Raw genomic sequence first — 12,526 nt, forward strand, 5'->3', positions numbered from 1 at the left:
CCCGCCCCAACACAAAAAGCCACAGTGTGGTGAGAAGGGTCACCCAGTAGTGACGAGTGCATGGGGCTCCACCCCCTGTAGCATAGGAGGTGTGACAGCCCCACCCAGGAAACAAAGGTAAACACAAATTGTCAGAATGTCGCAGATCATGATAGAGATCCCGGTGATGCAGCTGACCAGACAGCAAATATCTAATCTAACAGCTCAACAGACAAGAAAGATAGGGAAGGAATGAAAGCTGAAAGTCCTGCTGAAATGAACAAAAACACATACAAAACAAGTGGTGAGGGAAAGAAAAACAGGGATCAAATCAACAAATCAGAACATAGGGAAGAAACAAACAGTCAACCAGTGCAGAAAGAGAAAACAAAAAGTGAGGAAAATGAGGAGAGATTCAGAAACCTACCAGAGAGCTATAAGTGGGCCAGCATCCGAACCGCAGGGTTGCCAGAAGGTGAAGAAGAACTAGAAATAAAAAAATTATGCAAAAAAATAATGAAGCAGAACTTCCCTAACTTGGGGAATGAAAGAGACTTACAGGTCCAGGAAGCACAGAGTTCCAAAAAACCTGGACCCAGGGAGAACCACACCAAGACATATAATCAAAATGTCAAAAATTAAAGATAAAGAGAGAATCTTAAAAGCAGCAAGAGAGAGGAAGAGAATTATGTACAAAGGGGTCCCCATAAGACTATCAGCGGATTTCTCAAAAGAAACTCTGCAGGCAAGAAGGGACTGGCAAGAAATATTCAAAGTAATGAAAAGCAAAAACCTACAACCACGATTACTCTATCCAGTGAAGCTGTCATTCAGAATAGAAGGGCAGAGAAAGTGCTTCCAGGACAATGTAAAACTGAAGGAGTTCATCAGATCCAAACCACTGTTATATGAAATGTTAAAAGGACTTGTTTAGGAGAAAGAGGATCCAAACTATGAACTTTAAAAAGAAAACTGTATCACAACAACCAACAACAGAAGCTAGGGAATTGAAACAAAGGCAAACTAAGTAGGCAACGAGAGTGGGAAAAGAATTATAGGTATGGGGAACATATTAGGGGGAGGTCAGAGGGGAGGGAGAAGGGGGGAAAGGGAGAGAAATGGCACAGGAATTAAGAAGCATAGTAGGAGGGAGTGGAGTAGATAGGAAGATGTTGAGAAGAACCATATGCACAACAAATGGGCATGGACTAAGGGGTGGGGGACAAGTGGAGGAGGGCAGTTACTGGGTGGAGGGGGACAAAGGGAAAAGAAATTGGGACGACTATAACAGCATAATCAACAAATCATATTTTTTTAAAAAAACTAGAGACAACCAGAAGTTCCCAAAAACCATGCTACATGGAAGTTCAACAAACAAAGGTATAAAGAAGAAATACTCATCCAAACAGGTAGGAGGGGCAGAGCCAGGGCCAAGAGGATGCGATGTGGTGGTGGCAGCAGTGGCAGCAGTAGCAGGCCAGCAGAAAGTTCAGTCTCATGCTTTAAAAAGTTGAAAGGGGCACCCAGGGAGTGCTCCCAGCACCAGACCAGACCACATAGCTCATGGTCCCAGTGCCAGGAAAATAAAGCCTCATTGCTTTTGACTGTGAAAACCTGTGAGGGTTGGGGCAGAGGAAGAAACTGCCAGTCTCTCAGCAGAGCCCACTTGTTTAAAGCGCCCCCATGGTTCTTGAATATCCGCAGACCCACCCACTCAGGGAACGATGGCCAGGGCACAAACTAGAGAGGTGCCAGTCCCATATGGAAGTGGGAAAAGTGCTTAGAAAAGGGGTAAGTGCTGAGCAACCAACATTGTTCCCTCTTGGACCCCCCCACCACAGCACCACATGTGATGGAATGAGTCACCTTCAACTGATGCATATCTAAGGCTCCGCCCCTTACAATGTGACAGGAGTGACAGCTATACCTAAGATACAGGCAAACAAACACAGGGGCCTGTCAAGATGAGGAGACAGAGAAGTATGACCCAAAAGGGGGAATGGATCAAGGTTCCAGTGGGAGAACTAAGCGACGAGGAGATAGCCAACCTAACAAACACAGAGTTCCAAACACTAATAATAAATATGCTCACAGGCTTGACAGATATGCTTAAGTACAGCAAATGCATAAGGTAAGAAGTAAAGGCTATGCTAAATAAAATGAAGAAAAATCCACACAAAACCAGTGGTGAAGGGAAGAAAACCAGTGTTCAAATGATTTGGAACATAAGGAAGTTAACCAAAACAGAATGAGGAAACAAGAATTGAAAAAAAATGAGTAGAGGCTTAGGAACCGCAGGAACAACTTTAAATGTTCCAACATCCAAATCATGAGTGCTAGAAAGAGAAGAGGAAGAGCAAGAAATTGAAAACTTATATGAGAAAATAATGAAGGTAAACTCCCAAAATTTGGTGAAGGAAATAGACATACAAGTTCAGCAAGCACAGAGAGTCCCAAAGAAGCTAGACCCAAAGAGGACCACACCAAGACACATCACAATTAAAATGCCAAAAGTTCAAGATAAAGAGAGAATCTTAAAAGCAGCAAGAGAAAAGCAGAGTTACCTACAAAGGGGTGCATATAAGACTATCAGACGATTTCTCAAAAGAAAGTTTGCAGGCAAGAAGGGGCTGGCAAGAAGTATTCAATGTGATGTAAAGCAAGGACTTACAACCAAGATTACTATATCCAGCAAACCTATCATTTAGAATAGAAAGGCAGATAAAGTGCATCCCAGAGAAAGTAAAGCTAAAGGAGTTCATCATCACCAAACCATTATTATATGAAATGTCAAAGGGACTTACTTAAGAAAAAGAAGATCAAAATTATGAACATTAAAATGACAACAAACTCACAACTATCAACAACTGAATCTAAAAAATAAAAACAAAACCCAAGTAAGCAAACCAGAATAGGAACAGAATCATAGGTATGGAGATCATTTGGAGGGTTAATAACTGTAACGGGGAAAGGAGTTAAAGGGGCAAAATGGTGCAGTGATCAAGAAGCATAATTGGTAGGAAAAAAATAGACAGGGGGATGTTAAGAATAATATAGGAAAGGGTGGAGTCAAAGACCTTACATGTACAACCCATGGACATGAACTGAAGGGAAAATTGCTGGAGGGAAGCAGGGTACCAATCAGAGGTGGGCAAAGAAAAAACAATTGGGACATCTGTAACAGTGTAATCAATAGAATAAACTTTTTTAGAAGGAAAGAAATAGAGGCTTTCTCACACAAACAAAAGCCCAACTAATTCATTGCCTTCAGACCTTCATTACAAGAAATGTTAAAGAAGTTTTCCAGGTTAAAGATTTAAATTACCAGACATTTGGATCTAAACTAAAAAAGGAAGAGCAATGGAAATGGAATAAGTGAAGGTAAATATAAAATTTATTTTTTCTTATTTTTAATTGCTCTAAAAGGTAACTGTCTAAAGAAAAACAAACATATTGTGTGTTTAAAGTATACATATGACAATAATGACACAACAAACAGGAGGGAATACACTATTACAAGGTTTTTATATGACAGGTAAAATGGTTAACATTATTTGAATTCTGATTAATTAAGTATGTATATTGTAAATCCTAGGGAAAAAGTAGAAAGGATGTTTTAAGTGGTAGAAATAATAAATCAGAAGTGGAGATGAAATGAAGTAATAAAAAGTCAATCAAGAAACAAGATGGCGGAGGAGTAAGTGGAAGCTACACTAACTTCCTCCTAGAACTAGTCTGGATTTACAATGTAATTTTGGAGAAATCATCTGGAATAACCAACCGAACACCAGCTGGAGAGAAGTCTTATAACCACGGAGAGACAGAAAAGGCCGCTACATCACAACGTGACCGGTAGAGAGTGCGGAGACGTGGAAGGGCTGGCTGGGCTCACACGGGTGGCAGCTGAAGGAACTGAGAAACAGCTCAGCAGCCGGGGATTCCCCCTGAGAAGGGCAGGGTCTAAACCCCCAGCTGGGCTTCCCAGCCTACAGCAACAGAGTGGAAAGTAAAATAGTATCCAGCTGAGAAAAGCGAAAAGCCACAGGGTTTCTTGCTAGCCGGAGAGAAACAGCTGAAGAAAAAGAGCTCTTAAGCGGATCACATATGAAAATATTCTGCCCCCACTTACCCTGGGCTCAGGCAGAGGGAAGGCAGAGAGGACTGGAGATGCTTGGGGAGAGTTTGGTGTGGTGGCTTTGAGGGGAGAGCTGGGGAAGCGGCCGTCCGGGTCCCAGTGCTGACTCATCCCCACACTGCAGGCAGACCATTCCCGGCCAAATGGCGTCAGCCTGAGGGGAAGCAAAGGCCCTGCCTGCAGGAATTAAGCTGCCACACCCACGGTCCTTAAGCCTGACAGCTAATCACAGATTGAATAGATTAACAACTAAAGAAGCCAGACAAAGGCAGTAGATCCCTGGAAGTCTCCAACAGGCTGCCTAGGCCCAGACTGGTGCAGGATCTGACGCCACCAGGGGCAGATCCAGGAAGTGCAGATCATTCTAAGAAGCACCAACAAACAATAGGAGTCACAAAAATGGGGAGACAGAGAAACAACCCCCCATCGAAAGGAAAGGTAGAGTCCCCAGAAAGAGTGCTAAATGAAATAGAGGGGAGCCAACTATCAGATATGGAATTGAAAGCATGGATTATGGAGAAGCTCAATGAGCTCAGCGGAAACTACAAAGAACTCCAGAAAAACTACAGTGAACTCCAGAAGAACTATAAGGAACTTACTGAGAATTTTACCAGCATCAAAAAGGACATGGAAGCTATCAATAAGAGCCAGGAGGAAATGAAGAATACGATCTCTGAATTGAAGAACACAGTAGAAGGAATTAAAAACAGGCTAGAGGAAGCAGAAGATCGGATCAGCGAGCTGGAGGACAACATAGACAAAAACTCACAGACAGTGCAACAAAATGAAAAAAGACTGAACAAGACTGAAGAGGCTCTAAGACAGCTGCAGGACAACATGAAACGTAATAATATCTGTATCATAGGAATTCCAGAAGGAGAAGAAGAGCAAGGAATAGAAAACCTCTTTGAAAAACTAATGACAGAAAACTTTCCTAACATGAGGAGAGAAAGAATCATGCAAGTCCAGGAAGCACAGAGGGTCCCAATGAAGATGAACCCCAACAGGCCCACTTCAAGACACATCATAATTAAAATGCCAGCAGTCAAAGGCAAAGAGAGAATCCTAAAAGCAGCAAGAGAGAAACAACTAATAACATACAAGGGAGCTCCAATAAGGCTATCATCAGATCTCTCAGCAGAAACACTACAAGCCAGAAGGGAATGGCAAAAAATATTCCAAGCAATGAAAAACAAAGGCCTACAACCAAGAATACTCTATCCAGCAAGGCTCTCATTCAAAATGGAAGGTGAAATAAGGAGTTTCCAAGACAAAAGAAGGCTAAAAGAATACATCTCCAGCAAACCAGCATTGCAAGAGATGCTGAAGGGTCTGCTTTAAGAAGATGAAGAAACAGAGAGAGACAGAGAGGAACATGAGTACAAAGGGGGAAAATGACAATGAATAAGTACTGAAAGAAGGAACTTCTACCATTTGCAACAACATGATTGGAACTAGAGAGAATTATGCTTAGCAAAATAAGCCAGGCAACAAAAGAAAATTACCTTATGCTATCACCTGTTACAGGAAACTAATGAACAACACAAACAAATGAACAAAATTGAACCAGAGGTATGTAAACAAGGAATAAACTAACAGTAACAAAGGGGGATATGGGAAGGAGAGAAGTGGTAAGAAGGGGAAGGGTCTAGTCAAAGAACATGCATAAATGACCCATGGACATGGACAACTGGGTGGGGACTGAATGTGGGAGAAGGGGGGGCAGGGTGCAGGGAAGCAAGAGGGGGAAAGAAGTGAGACAACTGTAATGGAAAAACAAACAAACAGAAAAATTTTTAGTGGGGGGAAAAAAATAAAAATATAAAGAATAGAAATACAAGTTCAGTGAATATTAGAAGGACAAGGATTTTCCTTCACACTGTATATTTTTCTCCCTATCTGATCCCTCCAGAATTTGGCATTCTAAAGAAGTAAGTAATGACCTAACTTTCTTTGCATAAAACTAATAAGACCATTTGTTAATAGAGGTTTGTTTTTTTTTTCTTTTTTAACTAAGACTTTGAATGGAATGTCATGCCTAAAGGAGACATGCTTGGGCTTTGGTTGTTACCAAAAAGCCCTGAGCAACTGGGACTGACTTTCAAAGGTAATAAAAGTCCACGAGATAAAAGGCCTGGTACCTTGGATGAATGAGTGGTCCATAGCAATCTTTCCAGGGAAGGAATGAAGGTTGTTTTCCTGAAAGATGGCTAGAAGGGACCTTAAGGCACAATGGAAAACCAGGAGGACCTGGAAAAGACAGGTGTTTACAGGCAAGGCTGAATGCCAGGTATGTGGCTCAACTTCTGTGCCCTGAAAGGCAGACTGAAGGTCACCCTAAATGTTCCTTGCGTAAGTTCCAGCAAAGCAGAACTAAAGATCATAAGTGATCATTTGCTGCTCTTGTTGTGTTTATGCAAATGAACAGGATAAATTAAAAATGGACTTAATGCAGTCCCTTTAATGACAAGGAGGGTAATCTTAGGGAGAAAAATCACGATTCAAAGAAGATCACAATGCCCAGTGGTAGACTATAAAGTAGTGCAACTAACCGTCTTTAAAGTTTCTTTTCATTTAAAATTTGTTTTCATTTGAAAGTTAAACTATGTCTGTGGCATTATCAAAGATGTTTAATTTACAGGCAAGAAGAATGTCAAATGCCTTGCAACTGGATGTCTTTCCGATAAGACAGTCCTACAGATCTATAAACTTGTGTGTGGGTTATGTTACATAAATTAACATGTGTTTTCTGTTTTCAAAGGGCATAAGCCTACGATCTCATTACCTGAGTGATTGTCTGTACGTATAGGCCTCACTTAATCCTGTCTGCACTGCTGCCTCCTGAGACTCAATGGTTTGGCTGAACTAAGTGGCTGGGTTGGTGAAGAACGGGGTGGTCTGTGGGCTTCACTTTAAAACTGGTTTCTCTTTTCTATCCTAATGGCTTGGACAGAAAGAGCCCAGAGGCCTGAGAGGGCGGAAACCTAAAATATTTCCCTCAGTCCAAACTAAGTATAATGGGCAAAAGGGTTTTGGACAGGTGAGATGTACTTGGCACACCTTCCTCCAAAGAAGCCTTTATTTTCCCTAATGTGGGACATTGAAAAATTAATACCTGTCTTTTGTCATCTAGTGGTTACGGATTGAATGATGTCCTTTAACCCTGTTGCCCCCAGAATACAACAAGGATGCCAGCCTGTTAAACCAAGAATGCCGATTTCCAGAGACAGCCAACCAACCTGGAGTCTGCACGATCCTTCCCCTTGTGGGAAGGCCACCCTCCCCTCCACACCCCCACTCTTATTAGGGATTTCTTGACCCACGGGTAGGTAGGACGACGACCATGCCCAGTTTGAAGCAGCTAGAGGAGCTCGAGACCTTTGTCCACTGTCCTTTATAAGATTGTAAAGGGTCTTAAGTCTGAGAGGGAGGGATTGTTATTTTTTATTGTTAAAATATTTAACTAATTAATTAATTATTTTTAAAAAAGAAGAAGAAGAATATATGAAAGGGTGAGGCAGGAGAGCTTGTATGTACGACCCATGGGCATGGACTTGGAGAGGGGATTGTTGGGGAAGGGGGGTGCTGGGTGGAGGGGAGCAAAGGGGAAAAATTGGAACTATTGTAACAATATAATCAATAAAATATACTTAAAAAAAAGTCAATCAAAAGAAGAAAAAGAGAAGAAGAAATGGTACAAATAGGAAACATTTAGCAAGATACTATGTTTAAAACTAACCATATCAGTAATTACATTAAATGTAAACTACCTAAGCACATTAGTGGAAAGACAAAGATTATTTGGTTAGATAAAAATCAAAAAAAGACCCAATTATATTAAGAAAAATAAACTTAAGAATGAAAAACATTAGAAAGGAAAAAGTGTGACAATATATAATGAGAATGGAGCTAATTTCCCACAAAAACATAAAATTCTATACTTACCTGGAAGGGGAGATGCTATGATCACAAATATGGTTTTCCCAGGGCGAGACTTATTCATTGCACTTTGGATGTGCTGACGCCTGAGATTTCCCCAAATACAGGAAACTAGACTGCATAATTTGTGGTAGTGGGGACTGCATTGGTGCTCTTCCTGGTAAAAAATAAAAAGAGGAAAAAGAAAAATAATAATTTTAAATATGTATCTACCTAACAACAGAATTTTAAAATATTTTTTAAATAAATAGACAAATCTAAAATTTTCTTTGACGTTTCAACACTTATCTTTCAGTAATTGATAGAAGTGTACAGAAAATAATTAAGACCATAGAACAGCCTAGCAAAACATCCAACCAACTTGACCTAACTGATATTCACAGGTCACTCCATATCTTCCAGTCAGGGCACATCAGAGAAGGAAAACTCTGACTCCAAAAAACCTCCGCTGCCTTGCGGCATACCTCTTCAGGGGAAAGACTAAGGGAGTAAACCCCGACAGAAAATCCGGAGCCGGAGTCCCTAAGGCGGTTCGACGTTGTAGTCAACACCGGCAACTCCTGCGGCGCACCTGAAGCCAAGCTGTATTGACTCCGTCTTTCCCTTGGACCCTTCAGCTGCGAAGAGAGGGGGGTCTGCTGCATGGGCAACAGCAGACCCTCCATATCACCCTGCCCAGGCTCTGTAGCTTCAGCTTCACTGGAGAGGACACTCCAGCGTCATCACAAGATGTCGATTCAACACGGGAGGAGACAGATACCGTGTCACTCCCGAGTTGGACTGCACAGCCATTCTCGGTGGTGCAGATAGACTCTTAAGAAGCTACACCATCGTCTCTCGAGACGGACGGCTGCCGACGACGACTCCATATAGAAACAGCAAAATGCTCAAGTACACATGGACTGTTCATCAAGATAGACCATATGCTATGACATAAAATAAATTTTAACAAATTTAGGATAGAAGTTGTACAACATATATTCTTTAAACACTGTGACATTAAACTAGAAATCAAAGAAAGAATATCTGAAAAATACACAAATATTTGGAAATTAAACAACATACTTCTAAATAACCCATAAGTCAAAGAAGTCTCATGGGGAATTTTTAAATATTCTGAACTCAATGAATGCAAAATGTAACATAAAAATCTGAAAATTAAACATAACCCAACTATACAATCCAGCCATTGCATTCAGGCATGTGCCCATGGGGGTAAAAAACTATGTCTGTACAATGACTTTTACACGAACATCCTTAAATTACTTAATTATAATTCCCCCAGACTGAAAGTAACACAAATAACTATCAAAAGCTGAATAGATGAACAAATTTTGGTATATTCAAATCATATAATACTATTTGGAATAGAAAGAAATGAACTATTAATACACATAAAAATATGGGTAAATTTCAAAACTGTTACACTGAGGGAAATAAGCCAGGCAAAATGAAATATATATAGCATGACTCCATTTATATAAAATTCTAGAAAATGCAAACTAATCTATGAGGACAGATTAGTGGTTGCTTGGGGATGGATGGTAGAGTGGGGAGGAGAGAGGAAAAGGATTTGAAGGGACCCAAACTTTTAAGAGTGATGGCTCTATTCACTCCTTTGATTACGATGAAAGTTTCATGGGTGTATAAAAATATCAAAATGTATCAAAATTGTATTATGTGAAGTTATTGTATGACAACCTCAAGAAAGCTTTGAAAAACAAAAATGAATCAGGGAACTTCATATGAGGTTGTACTTTAGTTGAATTAAAGTAAACACCTCACTGAACTTGGGATCTAACCATAAGCAATCTCCATTTTTCACTCCATCCCTTCCTAGCACATATAAGAGTAAATGGAGAGTTTTAGTAAAGCTGAACTTCACACAATTTTGCTTCAATGTCTGGAGTTTAAATTGGTATTGTGAGCTTTACAAAACTCAAAGGAAAAAGCCTTATAAGTAAAAATAATTCAAAAGAATAAGTATCATCCCTAACTTTTACACTTGGCATCTTTCAGCCTATTTACTACTTCTCCCTCTGGACCATAATAATCAGCTATGGCACCAAATGTTCTCTTTTCCATTATGTTATAGCGTCTTTTTATAAAAATTGTCTGAATCCACTATTAAGATGCTGTGTTACCTCATGATGAAGTAGTTTTCACTTTTTATTTACAATAAAAGGCTCAGACTGGGCAGTTTTATCATTGCTTATCCCACATCTGTGGAAAAATCATCTCATATTTGGCAGGAAGAACAGCTAGTAACTCGTTTTAATGCTGCAACAGGCCTTGCCTGCTACGGGGGCACACCCCTGTTTTAGGAGGGCTTAGGATGAAGAAACTCATACAGCACCCTGACTCACTCAAATAAAACAATGAACCAGGCCATGAAAACTTAGAGGAAATGTATAATTTTGCAGTCTATCTGCATCTGTTCAATCATATTAGCATTCATGACCAATAAATTGGATATTCTAATGATATTTGCCATTCCTGGTTTTAAGTTGATTTTCTTAAAGAAAGAATTAGCATTTTGTTTTTCTAATTTCAGAGAATATTAAGAACTGTTCTCTGCTTAACTAAATCCAGGATTATGAGTGCTTCCTCCTAAAAAGACATGCCCTGTGCCCCTCCAGCCATTTGACAATTCAGTTCCTAAAAAAAGAAAGTCATGCTTTTCAGCTTAGCGATGGAGCTCAGGCCTCATTAGCCCCTGAGTGTTGCAACCCCACCTTTCACACAAGAAGAGTCCCTGGTCCCCTTATGTTCTTCAGTTCTCATTGTTGGATGGCCAAGGAAATGGTTTGTGGTCAGTGGTCATACAATTATCCTTGGCAAGTGATTATTGCCGTTTGGAACCCCAAGAGTCAAAGGCGTTATTTCCTCTCTTTTGTTTATTGTTCCTACCGGAGCTTCCCATAGTTTGTTGTAGTCATTTTTTTCTTAAGCAACAGGAAGTTGTTATTATCTGTTTTTGGTTGGGTTTCTTTAGTTTGTTCTTCCTGTTGCCACATTATTAAAGGCACAAGGAAAACACTGTATGTGGCCTGTCCTAACTGTCAGCTTCCCCTGGACTCTGGCTGCTCAGGTAAATGGAATTTTCCAGTAGAAACGTTCCCCAGTCTTCTCATTCTTGATTTGGCAGCTTATTGACCTGTCATCCGTCACTCTACATAAGTTATTTGCAATGTCGGGAACATTTCTGAAAAGTAAAATAATGAGGCCTAAAGTCAACACTTTTAAAAAGAAAATCTAAGTTGTCTTCTCCAGTTTACCAGAAAGGCAGTATTGAAATGATTTCATAGCAAACTGTTTCCAGTCTTGTTAAAGAAAGAACTCCTTTGCATGGGTGTTGTAGGGATAGAAACTTAGGATCTTCTTTAGAATATTCTCTTAGGATTTTTGTGTGGTTTTCTTATTGGTCTTAAAAGAATCAACCACAGATTCCTTGCTCAGCAGTTTATTGGGCATTAGTACAACTCTGATTTAATATTAACTTATAATGTATTTGGCCAATTACATAAGAATGATCACTCTGCTGACATACAACCAGATTTCTGTTATGAGAGAAATAAATTTCTATCATAATACCCGGGTTAAGATACCCAGTCCTAATCCCTGGAACCTGTGAATGTTACCTTGGGTAACAAAGTTTCTGCAGGTGTGATTAAGTTAAGAGTCTGGAGATGAGAATATTATTCTGAATTATCTAAGTGGATCCCAAATGCCATCACAAATGTTAAAAGAGAGAGGCAGAGGGAAATAAGACACATGGAGGAGGAGGATGTGTACAGGCAGGAGCAGTTGGAGTGATGTAGCTGAGGAATGCTAGTAGCTACCAGAAGCTGGAAGAAACAAGGGGCAGATTCTGCCCTTGTGCCTCCTGAGGGACTGTGGCCCTGTCCAAGGAGGCTGATTTCAGACTTCTGGCCTACAAGACTTGAGAGGTTAAACTTCTGTTGTCTTAAGCCAAAGACAAAATTTAAAAAAAAAAAAAAAAAATATATATATATATATATATATATATATATATATATATATATTTCAGGGCTATTGGCATATGAGACACATCCAGGATTTTCTGAAACTTCCATTTCTTGTTAGGAATTTGTGATGACGTAAAGGTAACATCATTTACTCACACATAAGTATCTCCAGCAGAAATTGTCCCAGATATATGTAGAATCAGGGACCTCACTGTTCATCTGGATTCCTGGAACATCTAAGAAATGCATTTTGGCCATGTCTGATAAGAGGGCTGAGCAGATATTGGTTAAGAGAAGACTACTCTGGGTGATGATCTCAGAGATAGGGATACTCACATCCTTTGGGTCCCTTTCCCTTCAAAAACACAAGTCAATGAGCTTGCCTTTCATTAATTTATCTAAACTTTCCTTGACCCTATTTATGTTTTCAGCCTTATCAACTCCTGGGGTAATGATCTGAGAACCACTGTTTAAGAGGATTGAT

At 40.0% G+C, this 12,526-nt stretch overlaps 1 non-coding gene across 1 annotated transcript; it reads left to right on the plus strand.

Annotated features, from left to right (window-relative positions):
• Window positions 1–8,051: 8,051 nt before the first annotated feature.
• On the plus strand, window positions 8,052–8,214 carry LOC150008463 (U1 spliceosomal RNA). The gene has a single exon (XR_016511546.1). It is a non-coding gene; the product is annotated as a U1 spliceosomal RNA (small nuclear RNA).
• The last annotated feature ends 4,312 nt before the right edge of the window (window positions 8,215–12,526 follow it).

Source organism: Furipterus horrens, unplaced genomic scaffold (assembly GCF_987537825.1).
Source record: "Furipterus horrens unplaced genomic scaffold, mFurHor1.1.pri manual_scaffold_5, whole genome shotgun sequence".
Taxonomy (NCBI): domain Eukaryota; kingdom Metazoa; phylum Chordata; class Mammalia; order Chiroptera; family Furipteridae; genus Furipterus; species Furipterus horrens.